Below are 12,618 nucleotides of genomic sequence, written 5' to 3' on the forward strand. Positions count from 1 at the left end.
CTCTGGGACCAGGTACGATAGGGCAGAGAGAGAGAAGAACGCTGCTTTGTTTATAGCAGAAATAACGTGGCAATTATCCGCAGTGAGAAGGGAAATACCATAGCTGAGCATTAATATTATTTAGACTTAAATGGAGTTTAGATGAAATACAGAGTTTTATAAAACCGGTTGGTGCAGCACGGATTGCTTAAAGGGATGTGGCTGGTGGACTTAAAAGTTGCTTCTGCATCTTTTTCCCTTTCAGCAGTGACAGCTAAATTGAGCACCAATTTCACAAAAGGAATTTGCTCCCTGAAAGGGATTCTAACTCTATATATTCCTGCTCTGTGATCTCCCAGAGCACTCTTCGCGCTGTGAAAATGAGGAAATAGGCTCTCTTGAATTCTTGTAGTGGTCGATCAGTTTGCGAGGCCAGGTTCAAAAGCATTAGGGCATAGTAGGTGGGACGCAGCTCAGAACCTGGTACTATTTGGATCTAACCCTGCCATATAACTTGTAAATTTAATGTGTCTTTTTTATGTGTCTTTTCCTACTTCTCCCTCTATTTATAGTAGGACCAACACCCATGCCAGAGGTATTTGTGTGTGTCACGTCATTATTCAAGTAACTTTCCTTTGACTCACCTTCATATCTATGCAGTAGGAATAATACTCCTTAGACGTTTAGAAAGCAGGGGTGCTTTGAAATGAATTCGTACAGGCATGGAGGTGAACAAGAGAGTGCAGTGTGACCTCTGGCTGCCCCAAACCACAGGCAGCAGCATGCAGAAAAGGCAGCCTTTTATGAGACTTTTTTATCCCCTTCTCTCCCACAGGCATAAGTAGGTGGGAATGGACAAGGCAGGGAATGATAAAGAAACTCTGTGGCCAGTCCAACCGGGCCAACGCAGAGAGGAAGGTCACCGCCACCTTGCTTGGGGACAGCTCAGATTACTTTCTCCTGGGAATAAGATATTCAGTCTTGTCCCAGACGGCTCTGGAGCTACCCAGCCTCCTCCTTCCCCTCCGCACAGAACATGGCTGAACAAACAAGCAAAAAACATCCAGAAAATCCTTTGGGGAGAGAGTGTCAAAGCAGCTGCAAGGAGTCCTTGAGAAAAATAATTGTCTTTCTTTTGCATGAAAAAGAGACCCGATCTAATTTTTTCCCCCATCCGTTCTTTGATCAGCTCCAACAACTCGAGTGAGCAGCAGAGAGGCAGGAGGGCTGACTGCAAGCTGTACTTGCTGTAGATCCTGGTTCAGCATCCCCGCTGTGCTATGGCCTCCTCGTGTGACCTTCGGCAAGTCACTCACCTCCGTTGTGATTCGCTTCCCCCTGCTGTAAAACAAGGCCAATTATACAGGCCAGTCTCGCAGGGGGGCCGTGTGGTGGAGACGTATTTTTTAGACATTGTGGAATACTTGAACAGCTTTTGAGTGAAGGCCCCATGTCGATCAACTATGCCTTGTCCCTTACTTGAAGCAAGACTCCCAAATGTCCACAGAGCATCTCACAACGATAGTGTTCTTTTATTTGGCAGGATACTATAAGCTATTTCATTTTCTTTTTGTCCATGAAGATGCTTTTGTCAAATAATATTGCCAGACTAATGACACCCTAAAGTTACAAACCACCAGGCACTCAAAGAGAATCAATTCAGTGAGGAAACAGATTTCACCTGAATGCTTAGGGCAAAACTAAAAGCAACCATGCTTTTAATTATTTTTGTTAATGTATTGGAACTGGGGGGGATGAGGGAGGAGGACACATGGATATCTTTCTAAGCAAGAGGGCTTCTCTCGGGTGAGACTGTCAGTACGGAGGCTGGTCCCCATGCTGCGTGGTGTCAGCACCCTGGCTGGGACCACAGGCGTGAGCGGTTCTCCCACCATCCCGCCGCCTCACACGCAGGACAGGTTTGGATCCCCGTGATATTTGAGAACGCAAAGTGGAGTTACCGTCAGAGGCAACTATTTTCTGTGAGTTTGGTCTTATCCTTCACACCAAAGCAGAGCTACATGCTAATGATCGTGTTTATTAAGCAGCCTTTGTGCTTATAGATGCTATTAACTGACAATTGAAATGCAGCAGTTAGGGAGTAGGCGGCTCTGCCTTACACCCAGACAAGCACACACCTGCAGTACCTGGGGAAACACGACTAGTGTTTAATTTCTGCGCTAATTTTCAATTCCTGCTGACCCTTCTCCTAGGTCCTCCTGCTCTGGCTCTGCGATCAGATGCAGGAGTGGGAATGCTGGAAAGACACACTACCAATTATCTCGCAGGCAGCTGTAAACATTACAGCAAGATAATGGAATTAGTTTAGCTGAGAGGAATTAAGGTACCCAGATAGTACAGGACCAATCTCATTCATAAAGTGCTCTCTCCTGTGCATTGCGGTGTGTCACTAGGGAAGAGCTGAGGGGTTACGATGGGTATTTATGTTGCAAATCAAACCTGATAGTCACATTCTGGCTAGAACTAAGCACTTTCTGACTATATTTAAATACATATGTATATCCTGACAAGACAGGCTAATTAATCCATAAAATATCTGCCCACAACACCAGAATAAAGCCATTATTGAACAGGTTGCTTAAAACATAGCAAGGTTGGCACTGTTCCTGAATGCGACCAGATGGAAACGTATATGCTCTTTTGTCTGTGTGCTTGGCAAAGAGGAGAGTATGGAGAGGGTGTCTTGTGGCTGGGTGTGAAGAAAGATAATGCAGTATCAGTGCAATCTTGGATGTTTCAGCACAGTGCTATCAAGTGCTCTGGCACTGGCACAGTTAAGCAATCACTTCTTCACTTAAAGCTTCTTTTTGGAGGTCCGGCACCATAACTCATGAAGGACACCATGCCAGATATGGTTTTTCCATGCTGGCAGGACTCGCAGGCTCCCCTCACCAGAAAGACGCAGTTTCCCTTCCCCGTCAGCATTGCTCCTCACTGCTGCTAAGGGGGCTGCAGCTGCACGAAAAACTGTCTTTTCTGGTTTGTTTTGAAAGAGGAAAATACTCAAGGAATGGGCAGCTCCACAAGACTGGATGTACCAACCAGTAACATTAATTCACACCACTCTGAACAGTCCTGAACTACAGTTATCCCAGTTTCTTCTGGGAATGCCCCAGTTAACAAACAAACAAAAGCATAAATATAAACATTCACAGTATTTGTTTGGGCCTTTCAGTGCCAAGTGCACAACCAGGAAAATAAATAAAGTGGAAGACAATGTTGGCAACCAGCCACACCTGGAGTATGTACAGGAGATGGTCACGGGTGCAAGGAGGGATAACACTGCCTGAAATAAGGAAGGGAAGCCACGGATGGGTGATCAGGATTAGGACACACAGCAGTGCCCTAAAGAAGCTTAGGAACCCGAGGCTGGATGGACTCCCAATAGATATTGGCCAGTCATTGGGGAAAGAAGAGAGAGAAGCTCTTAAGCTGAGATTTACAGCAAGAAAAACCCAAATGGATGTGAAGAGAAGTACTCAAACTCAAACTTTAAAAATGCTTTTATGCAGTACTTTCTCCATCTAGTTTCACTGCAGTGTCACTCACAACACAACCCAGAGAGGATGACTTTTTCTGCTGATGTTTTGCATTAATTATGCATTCTTCAAGGGTGTTATTAAAACTCAGACAGGGACTAATAATCTGCCCTGTACCTTTTGTTAAGCAATAAAGACAGATAACAGCTGGGTTTAATCACACTAAACATTCCCTCTACATCTCGTCTCTCCCCATCCCAAACGAAACAAGGCAAGATGTCATAACACCTCTCTCCTCACAGAGCCCAGTTTCTCCAGGCCCCTTGGAAAGGGCTGCCACGACTAAGCAAGCAGCATGAGCAAACCAGCTGCTACTGGATTTTTATCTCAACCAGAACACATTTAAGCTTGAGAACCGTGTTTATACTGCAAGTTGAATCCTGCATAGCATCAGCAGAAGAGATTGGGTTCGGCGGCACGCAGAGCCGTTCGCTCCATGTGCAGGATGGGAGACTCACTTTAGGGGTTTATGTTGAAAAGGTCCTGAATTTGGCCCCACATGGCAGTCAGGATAATCACAACTGTTATCAGCCCTGTTTCTGAGAGTTGTGAATCCAAGTAATTATTTAGGAAAAAGAAAAGGAAAAAGAAGCAAACCCTAAATGATGCAAAGCCTTTGAAAAAATTGGAACAGTTACTGCAGCTAACTAGGTCTTTAACGGGTTAATGAAGAAGTCTCCCTAACACCCAGCTTCCAAGGCATAGCCCCTCCATGGCATTTCCCACACGCTTATGATAATCAAAAGATACTGAAAACCAATTCTACTTTATTCTGGTATAATTGCAGCAGAGCCACTAGAGGAATTGCAACCATTATGCAAGATGAGGCACCATCACAGTGGGGCCTGCTGTTTCCAACGGATTCTACCCACTCGTTTTTATAGATTTCAGCTACCTTTCATTTTAGTAATTAGCCACCATTTCCAAGGAGATCCATAAGCAATTTCCTGCCCATCTTGAGCCATAATGCTACAAGATTGCACTAGAAAGGGAACATACTTTAAAAGTAGTCAACAAAGGGCAGACGGCACACGAAAAAGTTCAGTTAAACAAGAGACGGAGACCACCCTCTCATTTAACAACAGATAAATGTCGATGCCCTCTAGATCTGCTTGACCACTACACAGCGCACAGGCATCCACTGGAAAACCCAGCAGCAATTCCTTCCAAACCCCGAAATACTGCAGAAGTCTATTAACAAGCAGCAGATCGGTGTGCTGAAGTCTTCAGTCAAAGCAAAAATCATGTAGGAGACCTGAGGGGATAGAGGACTGGGGGGAGGATCCTGCCCTGAGGAACCCAGCATGCCCTTGAGTAGAGGGTTGCTCGCAGAGAGAAGGTGCTCTGGCAGGATCTCGGCTGGTGAGAAGCACAGGCACGTTGATAACTTCTATCAAGTTTGCACAGTTTCGAGATCTTCAGCAGAAAGGAGAGAAAAAAAAAACCCCACAACATTTTTTAACATGTGTTTAACGTGTGTGTTTTGCTTTCAAGGAAGTCTCTCAACTAAATATTATTGAAACAGCAGATGGCAAAATGCAAACTTTATGAAAGGGAAGGCTGCCTTGAGCGGCAGGTTAACGTTCGCATGGGAGAGCTGTGCAAGGGAGGGAAGGAAGAGTCAGAAGTTAAGATGCATATTTCCAGCTGAACAACTTGGTTAGAAAACGATGACCATGCCTATAAACGTAATCTTTAGAGTGCTGGCATGGAGATACGCAAGAGCTGTGAACTGGTGTGAAAGCTAAAATACCTAGAGGGACTAATAAGTCTCTATGGGGACCCCAGTTCCTTAAATGGCTGCAAAGGATAATTGCAGAGAACTACAACAGGACTGAATCAATGCCATTTTCCCTGAAAAAAAAATTTATTGCTGCCTCTGATTACGTTATTCTGAAAAGACTGGCTGCCTTCCCCCTCCCTCTCCCAGCTCAAAAGTCAACTGCAAGCCACTAGAAATATGTCCAGAAAGATTATGGTGCAGCTGAAAGCCAGAAGCATATGAGATTATATATTTACCGGTGCTGTGTCAGATAACATCTGAGAGGAGAGGAAAAAGGGATTCAGCCCTGCAGTCTTTATTAGCATGTTTGGGCTGTTTAAAGGAGCTATCCAATTGTGTCATTGCTGCCAGGCCTTTAAAACTGTATATATCCATGATAAAGGAATCTACTTGATCTTGATCACAAGCCTCCAAGCCCTACCCTACTCTCCTGTGACATGCAAACTTATTGCCTTTAAACAGGAATTAGAAAAAAAAGAAAGGAATAGGGATGCACCATTACCCATAGCATTATATTGCTCAGGAACAGATGTTAATCAATTTTATGGAATGTTTTAAGTAATATGCAAGCACTTTTGCAACAGAACTGACTGCATAATAGAGATTTCAGTCCAGCAAATACATGAGATAAGCCTTTACCCTGACTAGAGAGTTACGTCTATTTTGATTAAAACCAAAGAGGTCTGCACATTCAAGCAATCTTATTGCCTTGGAATTATGTTATTTCCAGGGTGCTATTACACATGGTCCTATGACAAAAGGGAATGGAAATAACCTTGCTCTTGATTGTAGCGTTCTCCTTGTGCATATGTTCATGCACATAGCTCGTGAAGTACACACGTAGGATGTATGTACCGTCCTCACAGATTCCTGAATAGACAGGAACAACTGTACTCTCTATTCCAGCTGCGCTAGAAGAACAGTAAATTTGGAGAAAGGACTGACCTTACACTCTGTAAGTAATTTTTGCTACACAATCTCCCATGCAGTGCTAACAGAACTTTAAAATCCCACATCATACACAAGTACAAGGAAAAAGGTGCCCCATCTTCTCGGTTTGTATAAAAGTAGCAGCTGTGCCATCGTGCTGGGAGTAATTTTGGTCATTAAACTTCTTGATCCTTGAATGTCATCAGGAGTTACTTAGGTGACCATCCACTTGCACTTACAAAGTACTGCATTTAACTCTCCATAAAATATGGATTTTATTGCAGCAGTGACAAGACTTCTTTCCACAGCCACTGACCTCTACTGCTATTGCTTATCTCTTGACTCAACCTTTTGCATAAAAATACATATATATAGTAAACATACTGTGCATTGGTTTCTCTGTGTGTGCACGTAGGTGTTATATACATGTGAATATATAAATAGTTCAATCTATCTGACATACAAAGTATGTTACCAGCTCCTTAGAAACATTTACAACATAACCAAATTCAGTGCTTTCTTTCTGCAATTATCCAACTTCTCTCCTGTAAAATGCCTGTACGCCTACCCCCTTTCTTCCACCACCTCCATCACTCCTTTATCAAATAAAAGATTTCACATTTGTCAATTCCTGTAACGTCCCCGGATCTGCCCCCTCTGCCCCCTTCTTTTTGCTGAGGGAGAGCCTCATTTCATCTGTGCTCTACATTCAGCTCTGCACTTTGCCTCGGATTTTGCTCGTGATCCGAAGGGTTTTGCCCTGTATCCATTTCACAGCAACTAGGCAAGAAACCGAGACAGGTTTTTCTATTATTATTTTCTACTTACTTATCACGCTTCTCCTTTTATTATTGTTGTTATTATTTATTATTGTTATTGTTATTATTATTATTCCCTTCCAAACACACGCGACCCTCCTCCCGCTCTCACCCCCTCCCCTCCTCCGAAGTGTCTTGCTGGCGATAACAATTCCCAGGAAAACGCCGCATCCCTTCGCCTGACTTAAAATGACAGCAAACGTGGTCCCCACACGCCCCTGAGCCGCCGGGCACGGCGCGGAGCCCCGGGGGGGGACACCCCGGCGCGGCGGTGGGGCGCAGAGCCCTCCGCAAGACAGCTGCCAACTTTGCAAAATAAGTGCTTGGCTCCCCCCCCCCCCCGCCCCCCCCCTTAATTAGCATTCCCAAGCACGGCAAAAAGAAAAAGGGAAGGAGGCAGCTGCCTGGTGACAGTTGAAACTTGCTCCTAAAGAAGTGCGAAGCCGCATCTCCTTACCGGCAAGCAGGCGCGACGGGGCCGAGCCTCGCCCGGGTCGGCGGCGCGGCGGCAGCGCGGCTCCCCCGGCCCCTTCTCCCCGCCGCTCAGCCTCCCCGCCTCTCACTGGGGCTGCCGCTCGGCCAGCAGCACTTTTTAACTCCAGAATGCAGGCAGCCCAAGCCGAGGGGGCTCTCTATCTGATTGGTTTCCATTCAGTGCTCCTGATTAATTAAAAAAAAAAAAAAAAAAAAAAAAAATCGGGGGGGGCGGAGGGAAAGGGGAAAAAAAAAAAGCCAAACTCCTCCCTCCCTGCCTGCCTGCCTGCCTGGTAGGCGCACACGCACACTCGCACACACACACGCACACACACACGCACACGCACACGCACTCCTGGCGCTGGCGCTGCGGATGCCGGAGCCGCCGGAGCTGCCGCACTGGGGACGGGGAGGCGCGGAGAGGGCGCGGGCGCGGAGAGGGCTCCTCCGGGCGGGCAGGGATTTGCAAGTGAATGCGGTGGGAGGGCGGAGGGGGAGGGCTGTGCTGCGGAGCCCCGCTTCTCCCCGAGAGCCGCTCCGTGCTTGAGGTGGAGAGCAGCTCGCTCCTTCCTAAGCGTTTGGTAGTGATAGTAAAAGCTATGCCAGGATAAAATCGGGGGGGATAAAGAGGAGGGAGAGGCATGCTCCTCTGTTGTGAACTGTGCGTTTGTGCTGTGCGGTTTCGCATCCTCGGAGCCGTTTTTAAGTCCTTCTCTTGACACCAGACATGCCCGACTGGTCTTTTCCCACACTTCCCGGGAACTTCCTGGACTTGATGAATCAAGAATTTCAGTGAATTATTAATGGAGATGGCACTTTGGGGGGCTGATCACATGTGGCGGTTTCTCTGTGAATGGGAAGCAGCGGAGGAGGATTTTCCAGGTGCCTGCCTTTGCTCGGGCCCCCTCTTCCCAGAGGGCTCCCCACTCACCAGGTTATGACTAATCTTAATGCAGAAAGAACTGAAATCTCGGCTTTTGCCGTGGGACTCGTGGAGCCCCTCTGCACACATGCATGTTGTACAGCCTCCCCCCCCCCCCCCAAGTCTAGCCTTAAATAAAGCTTTAGGTGTTTTAACCTAAATATTAAACAAGATGGAAATTGCCTGCGAGTTTATTATTTACCTGACTAGAGTCCACTCCAATTCAGCTGCCTGGTGTCCCCTTAAGATTCATGGCAAATGTTACAAGAAGTGAAGCTTTCTGCCATTTGCCTCTCACATCTCCACAGTCTTAGGTTTGACCTTTATGATGTATTTTTTTTCTCCTGCTAGTCAATCTTAAGCTGTCTTTTTTTTTTTTTTTTTTTTCCTTTTTCTTCCCATCCTCTTACCCACCTTTCACAATTTCTGCTTGCTGTATGTCTTAAGGATAGGTCTGTGCTGGCTCTAAGCCACCTTTGTGTCCTCCTGTTTCTGGACCACTTCAAGGCTTTTAGTATAATTTAAATACTCTGAGCACCAGAAATTCAGGCGACGATCTTGCTGCTTGTGCTGTAATTTCTACAGTGCTGCAGCACCATCTCCACAGCATAGCTGATATCTCCAAAACTGGTACTCAGCATAGCTGTTATCCCTGAAACTGGTACTGGGCTCCTTAAGGAAGCTTTCAAGCTATTCCCTACAGTCACTGTGTTGGCAGACTCCTTCTTCAGCGCAAAATCAGGCTTTTAAGGACTCTGTATGATACCTACAAAAACCAAAGCAGTGTAAAGAGGCTGGATTCTGCTTTCTATATATTTGTGAACTCTATTTAAGCAAATCACCCAGAAAAGCCACTTAGGTACCACTGCCATTATCTGGCCATTTTAGTCTTTCCACATAGCTGAGTTTTTCCAGCCTGCAGATCATTCTGATCGCTCTTCTTTGAACTTCCTCTAGTTCCCTCATTATTTTTTTTTTTTGTAGCAATGACAGGTCAGGAACTCAGTGACTATTTGCAGAGTATTCTCATGAGAGCCTTCTGGACACAGTCTATCTCTCCTTTATGACAGACCGCATTTGCAGGCTTTCTTTTGCCTTGCCATATTGCATTGTCAATGTCTGATTCACTGCCCACTCTGACCCTGAGGTCTCCTTGGGCATTATTCATTCCTGGATGTGTCTCATTCTGGTTAGCTTTAATAAGGCTGACTTTTTTTTTTTTTTTTGGCATTATTTCCTCAGACAGGACAGGGTTATTTATGTCCAAGATGGACTTCTGTATTTTTGTCAAAAAGGAAGAGTTAGTACAGGAACTGTTGTGTTGTCCAGAGCATGTGCACGAGATTTTTATCTTCTCATTAATTATGTGAATTTGTGGTTGGCAATTTTAAGTCTATAGCTGTGTGAAGAAAACTTTTTTTCATTTTTGAGGGACATTGTCAAGACAATACTCTTCTTCCTCAACCCTCTTCTGTTGACAGCCATAATGATATTAGAATTCCCAGACTAGATCAGGTCATTAGCCCATGAAGTGCCCTGTACCTGACACATTAGCTGAGTGAAAGGCTCAGCTAGGCTTGTGAAAATTAATCAAGATGAGCAGTGGTCGAAATCAACTTCCCTGTCATGAGGTGGAGAATTTAAGAAGATTCAAAAAAGGACTCAATGTTTATGAGTCTAGCTAAGACTGGAAAGGAGATAAAACTCTTTTTTTCAGCTCTTGAACCAATCCAATATTTGGAAATCAGGATGAGTACTCCATGTAAGACATACTGTCTCACACCTATCTTGTCTGTGGCTCTTCTCTGAAGCAAGTATTCCTGCCCATGGACAGACACAGCACTGAATTAGCCAGAACGAAGGTCCAAAGTGGCAACTTCTGCCTCTGTGGTCTTTATGGAATGCCCAAACCCTGCAGACTGTGACCGAAATGTCCGTGAATCTCAGCCATCAGTGCAAAAACAAAATACAGCATGAGCTAGGACTATGTGATGGTTTTCTCTAAGCTATTCAGGAGAAATCCTGTTTCCAAACAATGGAAGATGTCTATGTGGGATTTAAGGACTAAGAAGAAAAATCGTGAAGCTGGTGAAAAGCCACCTGTGGTTCACTACAAGCTGCAGTATCTGTGAAACAATCTGGAGGTCTCACTTTGTAACTCCTTACATGAATCAGGCACTTCAGAGTTTTCCCAGCCCTGCTTATTTTCCAAAAATGTGGAAGGACCTTATTCTGAATTTATAAAGGGGAAACCTCAGTCTAAGATAACTTCTCTTCACTCTTTTCTGCTCTTTTTTTTTTTTTTTTTGGGGGGGGGGGGGGGAGGAGAGGCACAGGGAGACAGACAACATTCCAAAAGAGAGTATGACTACAATTTTGCATCACTGAGGCAGAAGGGAAAAAATTTACATTGAACCTGGTAAGCAATCAGATGATGCCAAAATATTTGAGGTAGAATAAATTATTAACTTGGTGTCACATCATTACAGATGCTATGCATGGTTACTGTCCAAATCTTTAAAAATCCACAGTTTAACACTTCTGACCTTTTGTGATAATGAATTCCACAGGTGAATCGCATACAGCATAAATGTATCTTTGTTTCTTTGTTTGCTTTATATTTATAGCCTTTTAATTTCAGTGTCAGTTTTATATTAAGTATCAAGAAAATAATGAGCTCCTGGATAGTTTTAACCATATTTTTCATTTATTCTTGCTAATAGAATTAATTTTTTTAAAAAATTTTTCTTTCCCAAGCTTGAATGCCATGTCTTCTAATTCTCTGAACCCAGTCCTGTAGATCTATGTGCAGGGATCAAGGATTAGCCGGGCAACTGTAAGGGGCTGAGATAACATGTCACAATTTACCATTCCTCAAGCGAGATATGCTTCTCATAGCACTGAAACTGACCCCTTGTGGTTTCCTAATCCTAATCTGTTGCAAATACAAAAGAAACAGGTTAGCTGCAGCCACTTTCCCATCTTCTCCTATTCATACACCTGGTCTGCTGGACCACTGGAGGAGTGATGGTTTGCCAGATGGATCCCAGTGATTGCATGCAACCCTGCATTGCATATTTGTTCCCCTTCTCTGAACAGTTTTGTTCTTTGTTGATGTCCTTCTTCCAATGAGGCACCCAAAATTGGAGAAAGAAGTTATTCCAGCAAATCTGAATGCCTTATTCTAATATGAGTTTGTTAGATGTTTTAGACCCTTCTAGAAGTGATGAAGAAAAATAGGTGGTGGCTTGATTGGTTGCTTCATAAGCCACATGAGGAACTACTCCATTTATGTCTATTCCATAGATATTTTAAGGTGAAAGAGATTCCCATTGCGAGGTACAAAAGAACAAAGAAGGAAAATTTGCATCAGAGCTTGCTGATTTTGTGGAGACGTTATGAAACTTGCCTGGTTTTTCTTAGCTTGCTGTCTGAACCTCTCAGCTGCCTCCCAAGTAGGGAACATGGAACTGCAAATTCTTGCAGTTTCATGGCTTCTTAAGTGTGTCTTTCCCCATTTCAGTGGTGAAAGTCAGGAAATTAAGGTAATTAGAAAATAGTAATAACATTTTTTGTTTACCCTTAAAATAGTTGTATTTATTCATTAATATTGTAGCTCCTCTTAACAATCTGGAATTTCCATCTTCTTGTCCTAGTTGAAGATGAGAATTTATTTTAAAAACTGTTCTGGAAATTCAATTTTCCAGTCAACTACCATGCTAGCTATTCCTCTGCTGCTCTGTGTCCATCTGAACTGTTCCTAACAGCACCATTTTTCTTTAAGAAATAGCTATTACTTCTGAATTGAATAATCCTGACCATCATGGCCCTCCCCCAATTTTTCCTCGGGTGTCTAGTCCATGTCTTTTTTGCCTAGGGATAGGAAAACCAATCTTATTCTGAGTTAAACTCATACTGAAACAGATATTTTCAAAGCTGTCATACACCTCTGAATTTCTTACCTCTCCTAATTCCAGTGGTATTGAAATATCACAAGAACAGCTGTTGTTATGTTGCTTCTGGAGTCAGTAATTACAGAACTGTGTTGTGAGAGTAACAAGCTAAAGGGTGGCAGATAATTTTCACATACATCTAGTTTAGGTATGTTCAGCTGAACTGAACCTTTGCACTTCAGGGTTCACCCCTCACTCA

General features: G+C 44.1%; 1 protein-coding gene across 3 annotated transcripts in view; it reads right to left on the reverse strand.

Annotated features, from left to right (window-relative positions):
• The window catches only part of CDH6 (cadherin 6), a 110,847-nt gene extending 103,128 nt beyond the window's left edge, over positions 1–7,719 (reverse strand). Inside the window, exon 1 of one of the 3 annotated variants that reach the window (XM_075493992.1) lies at positions 7,528–7,719. The gene's annotated coding sequence lies outside the window, so the exon portion shown is untranslated. The remainder of the gene's footprint in view (positions 1–7,527) is intronic. The other 2 variants (XM_075493994.1, XM_075493995.1) reach the window with 2 other exon arrangements.
• Positions 7,720–12,618: the final 4,899 nt, after the last annotated feature.

Source organism: Mycteria americana, chromosome 2 (genome assembly GCF_035582795.1).
Source record: "Mycteria americana isolate JAX WOST 10 ecotype Jacksonville Zoo and Gardens chromosome 2, USCA_MyAme_1.0, whole genome shotgun sequence".
In the NCBI taxonomy this organism is placed as follows: Eukaryota; Metazoa; Chordata; class Aves; order Ciconiiformes; family Ciconiidae; genus Mycteria; species Mycteria americana.